This window comes from Halichoerus grypus, chromosome X, assembly GCF_964656455.1.
Source record: "Halichoerus grypus chromosome X, mHalGry1.hap1.1, whole genome shotgun sequence".
NCBI classification, from domain to species: domain Eukaryota; kingdom Metazoa; phylum Chordata; class Mammalia; order Carnivora; family Phocidae; genus Halichoerus; species Halichoerus grypus.
Genome location: NC_135727.1, coordinates 92,384,215 through 92,393,233, shown reverse-complemented (window position 1 = coordinate 92,393,233; position 9,019 = coordinate 92,384,215).

The window sequence follows — 9,019 nt, the reverse complement described above, 5'->3', positions numbered from 1 at the left end:
AAACTCACCAACCCATCCGATCTTGTCTCTGTGGTGCAGCTTGAGAGTTTTTGGTAAAGCTTGTCCTCAAGATTTGGGGGTGTGAAGATAGACTGATGACTGCGCCCACCTGGATGAACCTGTAAAGAGGAGGCCAGATGGCAGCCTGAAATGGCCAGGTAAAGAAAGAGAGCAGCAAAGCGAAATACGTCAATCAGAGAAAGACATGTATCATATGATCTCACTGATATGAGGAATTCTTAATCTCAGGAAACAAACTGAGGGTTGCTGGAGTGGTGGGGGGGGAGGGATGGGGTGTCTGGGTGATAGACATTGGGGAGGGTATGTGCTATGGTAAGCGCTGTGAACTGTATAAGACTGATGAATCACAGATCTGTACCCCTGAAACAAATAATACATTATATGTTAAAAAAAAAAAAGATAGCAGGAACAGAAAAATGAAGGGGGGGAATCGGAGGGGGAGACGAGCCTTGAGAGACTACGGACTCTGAGAAACAAACTGAGGGTTCTAGAAGGGAGGGGGGTGGGGGGATGGGTCAGCCTGGTGATGGGTATTAAAGAGGGCACATATTGAATGGAGCACTGGGTGTTATACTCAAACAATGAATCATGGATCACTACATCAAAAACTAATGATGTAATGTATGGTGATTAACATAATAAAAAAAAAGAAAGAGAGCAGCAGTGTAGACAGTGTGCAGGTCTAGAGTTTGGTGGAGTGAGGGTGTGAGTTTTCCCAGGGGTCAGGTGGATGCCACGGAAGGCAGCCACCTGGAAGAATCTTGAGGGGTCTTGATGCAAGTCGATAGTCTTTCAGGTGAGGAGACTGGGGCTAGGAGTATTCCCTGTGGTAGAAACTGAGGCGGTAAGTAACTGAGCTGAGGAGGGTTTGTATGAGTTGAGCGTCTTTGGGGGCTCATGGGACCATCAGAATGACCCCATGGTCCTTCTCCTACTCTTCTGTATCACTGTTAAATCTGTGCAGAACTTGCAAAGCTCTTGCTATTGTCAATGATTTGGTTTCACCCATTTGCATTCCGGGGCTCCTGGGGATGCTTGTCACCTTCTTTTGTTCAAAATGTAGCCTGTGAAATTTTTTTTCTTTCACTATAATGATTCTGTTTGTAAGACAGCATTTAGGGAAATCAAAAACTACACTGTCATCATCACCTTCCCCTGACCGGTTAATACCGACTTTTTGACGAAAAACCAGTCCAGCTGGCTTGTAGAACGTCTCACGCTCTATATCCTCTAATTGTTTCCTCTTGATGTCACCTAAACTCTTCCTTTATCTCTTGTAGTTTCTATAGAATTGAAGGTAGGTCTCCAGGCTTGATCAGTTTCAGGTTAAACATTTTTTTTAAAGATTTTATTTATTTATTTGACAGAGATACAGCGAGAGGGGGAACACAAGCAGGGGGAGAGGGAGAAGCAGGCTTCCCGCCGAGCAGGGAGCCCGATGCGGGGCTCGATTCCAGGACCCTGGGATCATGACCTGAGCCGAAGGCAGATGCTTAACGACTGAGCCACCCAGGCGCCCCCAGGTTAAACATTTTTGCCAAGAATACGTCATAGGTGCTACTGTGTAACCCACTATTTGTGATGCTAAGTTTTCTATGCAAGGAGCAAATAATCCGTAGGGTGATGTTTTGATTCTACATTTAAGAACCTGTTCTAAAACAACCTTTTACCAAATGCTTTCAACATCTGCTGCGGACTGAATGTTTGTGTCCCCCCTTCAAATTCATTTTTTGAAATTCTAACCCCCAATATGATAGTGTTAGGAGGTGGGGGCCTTTGGGAGGTGATTAGGTCATGAGTGTGGATTCATGAACGGAGTTAGTGCCCTTATAAGAAAAGGCCAGAGGGCTAGCTCACCCCTTTCCCACCATGTGAAGATACAAGAAGAATACAGTCATCTGCAACTTGAAAGTGGGCTCTCGCCAAGGACCCAACCATATTGGCACCATGATTTTGGACTTCCAGCCTCCACAACTATGAAAAGTAAATTTCTGTTGATAAGCTACTCATTTTATGGTATTTTGTTAGAACAGTTCAAGCTAAGACAATATCCCTTAAGCTTCCTTGCTTGAATCAATTATTACATAGAGGTATGTAAAATAGTGATTTTCTAATTATAGCAATTTTTAATATTTATTAGGTGGCATTCTTATAGAAATAACTGCTGTAGTGAAAGGGGTGCCTGGGTGGCTCAGTTGGTCAAGCGTCTGCCTTCGGCTCAGGTCATGATCCCAGGGTCCTGGGATCGAGCCCCGCATTGGGCTCCCCGCTCAGCGGTAAGCCTGCTTATCCTTCTGACCCTCCCCCCTCTTGTGCTCTCTCTCTCATTCAAATAAATAAATAAAATCTTTTTTTAACAAAAGTCAGACAGGGGTGCCTGGGTGGCTTAGTCATTAAGCGTCTGCCTTCGGCTCAGGTCATGATCCCAGGGTCCTGGGATCGAGCCCCGCATTGGGCTCCCTGCTCAGCGGGGAGCCTGCTTCTCCTGCTCCCACTCCCCCTGCTTATGTTCCCTCTCTCATTGTCTCTCTCTCTCTGTCAAATAAATAAATAAAATCTTTAAAAAAAAATGAAAAAGAGTCAGACAATATGCCCTCTTTGGTGTCTGGCTTCTTAAAAAAAAAAAAAAAAAGAAAGAAAGAATTGCTGTAGTGAATCCAGTGACGCTCACTCAGATTTCCTGTTGAGGGCCAATCCATCATCCCCCCAGCTTCAGGGAGAATCAGCTTCTGACCTCACAGCTGTCTCTCACTGGAACCTGCCCTCAGCCACAGGGAATTGCCTCACAAAGTTACACCTTCACTCCCCACCACTGCCCAGGGAGCAGGCGGTAGTCAGTGAGTGTCTGATGCGGGAATACAAAGGTCTAGCCCAATCCCCTCAACTTGGGACAACTCCGAAGGGCCATCTCAGCTCCAGAGTGCCCTGTAGGATTGTCTGAGGGCTTGGTTGCTACTACATTCTGGGTAAATCCTTCCTCTGTCCAATCCTATCTTTTTCAACCTCTTGCAGATGCTTCTCCCCAATAAATCTGTATGCAGCTCCATCGCTGTTAACTTGGAACTCATTCTAAGAATAAGACAAAGAGCTTTCTCCTTTTTTTCTTTTACCTTTTTTTGTTCCTTTTTCGAGTATCACTATGAACTCATGGATTTTTATTTGTTTGTTTAATGTATTACAATAAATTGTAGCTGTTACTTTTTGGTGTTCAAATGATCTCAGAAAGACCCACCGAAGCTCTTTCATGATAATTCCTGTGTCCTTTAGACATGTCCCATTAGGCTTTGAGTGCATCTTGAACATAAAGAGCATAAGATACCCATGCTCATCATGTATTCTCCCAGCCCCAGACCCAGAATCAGGCATTCCCCTAAAAATCTCTGGTTTCCTTTTAGTGGGAATGGTGGCTAAAAAGCAAGATCTGGGTACTAGGAGTAAACTGTTCTTTTAATTTCATTTTCTCAATGTCTTTTTGCTGGCATACAGAAATACAATTTATTTCTATACAGACATTCCACTGTGGTCACATTAGAATTATAACCAAGTTCTCCTGAATATCATTCTGTATCAGGTAGAAATATTTCCAGCTGTAAGTGCCAGGAAGTTGGCTCGTAATAGCCTAGAAAAGCAAGATGTTTAGTTTGTTCATCTAATAAGGAGTCTGGTGATAGCCAGTCTGTGACTAACGCAATGGCTCAATGATCCTGTCAGGGTGAAGGCACATGATTAGAAAATCTAAATTGCCCTGTATCTATTATAAACATTTAATCCATAATTCCAAACTTTTCCACAAGGAAAACTCAAGGTTCACAGGGCTTGCTTGATGAATTTTATCAGGTGGCTAAGGAAGAACCAACACTAATGGTACACAAACTCTTCCAGAGAAAAGAAGGAACCTTTCCCATCTTGTTCTATGAGATCAGCATTACTTTGATCCAAGAGCTGATGAGAACGTTACAAGAAAGGAAAAATCAGTTCAATCTTTTTCAATATATTCTAAATGAAACGCTAGTACACTGAATCTATAAATATATTAAAAGATAATAGGTCATTACAAAACTGGGTTTTTTCTGGAAATGCAATATTTGTAAATCAATCAATACCATATGTTACACTGATAGAATAAAGGAGGAGAATCACATCTCACCAGATACAGAAAAAACATTTTAAAAATGCAACATCCATTCATATGAAAGCCTCTTTGTGAACCAAGGATAGAAGGAAACTTTCTTAAACCAGTAACCAGTAGCTACAGAAATTGTATAGCAAGGAATCTTCTTCCAAATAGGACAGGTTATCTCATCTCATACTAATTCTTTGGCTGATAGAAACCATAAAAACTAGATAAAATACCCAAAAAAACTCAGCTTTTTAAAGGTGTCAGATATAAACCAAGGAAACTAGTCTTTAGAGCGGTCTAGATGATTAAGTGAAGAGAAACATTCTGAAGTGAGCTGCTTCTTTTTCCCTTGACGCATTTGTTAATCCTGAAGCTGCATGGAGCCAAGCTTAAGAGCAGAAAATGGTAATTGAGAGCTTCAAGAAGTCTCATGAAGTAGGGCATAAAAATTGGATTTACTGCTTGCTGCTAAGGTAACCAGAACTTGAAGGTCAAGACCAACAAAAAAAGGAACCACAGAAAATGGAACTCCAAAGAGTGGGCATGGTTCAGTTTCTAAACTACACAAGATAAGATGTCATGAAGTCAAGCAGAAAGCAGCAAGTAAGAGGCCAAAAACTTAAGCAGAGCTTTTAGAAATCTCATAGTGACAGAAACAAAAATCAGAGATCAAGGTCTGTTAGGGTTTCAGGTAAAAATCCTGAACGGCTTTGACCTAGGAGGGGCAAACCTGATAAAGATGAGGCCTCAGGAACATGAAATAGGGCCTCAAATTATCTTATTCCTTGATGGGATGAAGGTTATCAGATTCTACTCAATTGGGCTGCCAGAAAAAAATTGTTTCTGGAAGATAACATCATCCAGAAAAATCTTTTAAAACTTTTCATATACGATTTCTGGTGTTCAAAAAAAAAAAAAAAATCACAGGCTGCCACGAGTCAGATGAAGGAAACCAAGATAAAACAGATGATACAAATAAACCCAACAGCAATCCAAATATTTGCACTGTCAGACACAAACTTAAAAAAAAAAAAGCTATGATTACTATGTCAAGAAATTAGGTGACATAATGATTGATATCTTTAGAAAGAATCAAATGGAAATTCTAGAACTGAAAACATAGCTTAAATTAAGCACTAAATAGATGTGAGACACAGCATAATAGAAGCTTGGTGAACTGGAAGAGAGTAGAGAATGTACAGGCTGAAGCACTGTGAAAAAAAAGAGAAAAAACAAAGGAAAGAATTTAAGAGACATGGAACACGGTGGAAAGATCCAATATATGTTTAATTAGAAGGGATACTAATTTGAAGAGATACCAAAATTCACAAAAGATAACGAGCCATTGATTCAAAAAGCTCTCTACTCATGTAAAGCAGAATGAATACAAAGGAGATCATAACTAGGCAAATCATAGTCAAACTGCTGAAAACAAAAGAGAAAAAAAGGAAAATCTAATTGCTGCCAGAGAAAAAAGGCACATCACCTTCAAAGGAGAAACAATAAAAATGGCAGCTGACTTTTCAATAAATACAATGAAAACCAGAATACAATGAAGTTTTGGTATCTTTCTTTCTTTCTTTCTTTTTGAGAGAGAGCGTACATGTGTGAGCAGAGGGGAGAGGCAGAAGGAGAGAATTTTTTTTAAATATTTTATTTATTTATTTGATAGAGAACACAAGCAGGGGGTGGGGGGAAGCAGAGGGAGAAGGAGAAGCAGACTGCCCACTGACCAATGAGCCCCACACAGGACTCCATCCCAGGACCCTGTTATCATGACCTGGGCTGAAAGCAGACGCTTAGCAGACTGAGCCACCGAGTTGTCCCGGAGTGAGAATCTTAAGCAGGGTCCACGCTCAGTGCAGAGCCTGATTCGGGGCTCCTCGAGCCCACAAACCTGAGATCATGACCCAAGCAGAAATCAAGAGTCAGACACTCAACTGAGTGAAAAGGTATCTTTAAAGTGCTGAAATAAAATCACTGCTAACGTGGAATTCTAGTCCCAGAGAAAACACCCTTTTTTAAAAGATTTATTTATTTGAGAGAGAGAGAGAGTGCTTGAGCCCATGGTGGGGAGAGGCAGAGAGAGAGGGAGCGAGAAACTCCAGCAGACTCCAAGCCTAGCACAGAGCCCCAGGCAGGCCTTGATCTCACGACCATCACGACCAGAGCCTAAACCAAGAGTCTGATGCTTAACTGACTTTGACACCCAGGCACCCCGAGAAAATACCCTTTTCAAATGAGGATGAAATAAAGTAGATTTCAGAAAAACCCAAACTGATAAAATTAATTTTCTGCAGACCTACGCTAAAATAAATACTCAAGATATGTCTTAAAGTTAGAAAAGAATGATCCTTAAATAATAAAAGTGCAAAAAGGAATGAAGGGGACTGTGAAGATAAAATATGGGGGCAAATCTATATGGACACTGACTGTCTTAAACAACTATAATACCACAGTGAGAGGAATAAAATATATGTAGAGTTTGTTTTTTTTTTTAAGATTTTATTTATTTATTTGAGAGAGAGAATGAGATATAGAGAGAGAGCATGAGAGAGGGGAGGGTCAGAAGGAGAAGCAGACTCCCTGCTGAGCAGGGAGCCCGATGCGGGACTCGATCCCGGGACTCCAGGATCATGACCTGAGCTGAAGGCAGTTGCTTAACCAACTGAGCCACCCAGGCACCCCTAAAATATATGTAGAGTTAAAATCCAGGTTGACGAACTACAAAAGGTAAGACATACCCGAGGTAAAATTTTTTACATCATTGAATTCTGAAGGAAGAAGAATTCACTGACAAGAGACTAATAAATCAGTGGTGTATGCCATAATCTCTAGGGTAACCATAAAAGTATAATTCAAAACTGCAAGAAAGCAAGCTCGCTCAGCTCCTGCTCAGGCAGGGCACGCACCCAGGACCTCTGTTTCTCAGCGATGGAAAAGCACAGCCGCGCCCTCCGGAGGCCGCTGCTCGGGGCTGCAACCCGCCTATTGCTGAGGGCACAGTCGAACTGGGTTCAGAAGGCCCACCTCCCGGGATGGCACAAACACACGGTGGAGCGGGTACCCATCTGAGCATCTGCAGCAACGCGGGTCTCCAAGACCACCCGCAGGCTTGAGGATTCCCTAGGACGCGTGCCTCAGAAGAGCGGTTCTCCTTCTGAGTCCCGGGAGGCCTTCTGAGCCCTTGGATACGCGGCTAAGACTTCTTGCAGGGAGAGTGTGCAGAGTGGAAGCAGTAAAGGGAAAAGGGGCGGGGGGGAGGCCCCGTAGCAACCAGGCATGACACGGCACTCGTTTCCTCCCAAAGGGGTCCCACGGTCAACGCTTAAGTCGGCCAGGACTGCTGTGCGCCCAAACCTGCGAAGCTCGGCGAGCCAGGGAAGCTCACCCAGGCCTAGGGGCCAGGGGTTTTCTTGGAGGTTCTGCGAGCATGCAGCATCCCTGTGAGGACTTTAGCTACTCAGGCCACAGCCCTCCAGATGTCAAACTGATACAGCACGGCCCGAGGCCGCACGCAGACATAACCAGATGTTCACCGTAAGTCACCCTGTTTGCATAAACCACCGGGCCAACTTGGAACAGCGATGCTTGGAACACAAAAACCCTCCCACTAGGCAGAATGTGACAGGGGCTTAGTGGTGGTCTCCCAGGAGCCAGACAAGGACCAGTCCTCCTGAAATGGGATTTTCGGGGGCATGGACGGGCCTTGAGCAATCCAGGCCTCCTAGGTTTACCCTTTACAATTCGTTTTCACTTAATTAGAAGGCTTAGTGGCCGACGGAAAAAATGTTTTCAGTTGAGTATGAGTGGTAATCCTGGGTAAGGTTGGAACCGGGCACGGGCACAATCGTGCAAGGAGGCGGCAAAGGGGGAGCCCACACTATGGGAAGGCACAGCAATGGCACCAGCACGTTACCGAGTGTGTATGAGAAAACAATGTAAACCGCCACCACAGACCGGGAGCCTGCCCTGGGCTAAATCCTGGGGGCTCTAAGATGCACCCTACATCAGTCACAACAGCCCTTTAGGCAGGTGGTCTTCAGCTATGACCCGAGGGGCCAGAGGGTGGTGGGGACAAGCCTTCTCCCCTATGGATTGATACATCCGAACAGCCCCGGCAGAGGATGGACTGGAAGAACACCTTGCATGTTTCTCGGTTCCGAAACGACAAAGTCACACTAGAAATGCTGGCGTTGTATGACTAACAAATCTGCGTCCTTCGCCGGGCCCCACCCAAACCGTTAGGTCTTCTCTTTCTCGGCAAGCACCTGTCCCTGTCTTATCAGGATCTGGGGAGAGTCCCACCAGGGCCAAAGACCAGGTATTTCTGCAACTGGGGGTTTCTCAATTGTCCCTGGGACACTAGCATACTAACTCTACTACCCTTCTCCTGCCTCCTGATAGTGATCTCCGAAAAGAAGGTTAGCAGGTCACCTCTCCTCTAGAAACGAACAGGTAGCATCTCTAAGCCGGGCCATCACTTACAAACGCACGAAGAACGCATTCGCAGTGGGGAGCAGTACCCACTCACACGCCTGAGGGAGAACGGGCTCTTCTCCCGGGACTCCTACTCAAGGCTTGGACAGTCACTTACTTCCCAGAACTCTGCGCCGGAGATCTGGGCTACGAATCATCCAAACCACCCGGGGAATGTTCGTTAACTCATAGAGGGGAAAGGGAAGGACAGGGAGAGAGCAGTATGTTCCAAATGGAAGCCTCCATACGTGTCTGGTGGACTGCATGATGGTTTTTGTCACAGGCTTCTCTCACAGTGCGTGGCACCTGCTGGCTCTAGCTCAGAAGGAATTGGGTGCATCTGAGCTGAGAGCCGACCACGCCCCGCCCGAAGGGTTCTGCTTGGTGACCAGGCAGCTA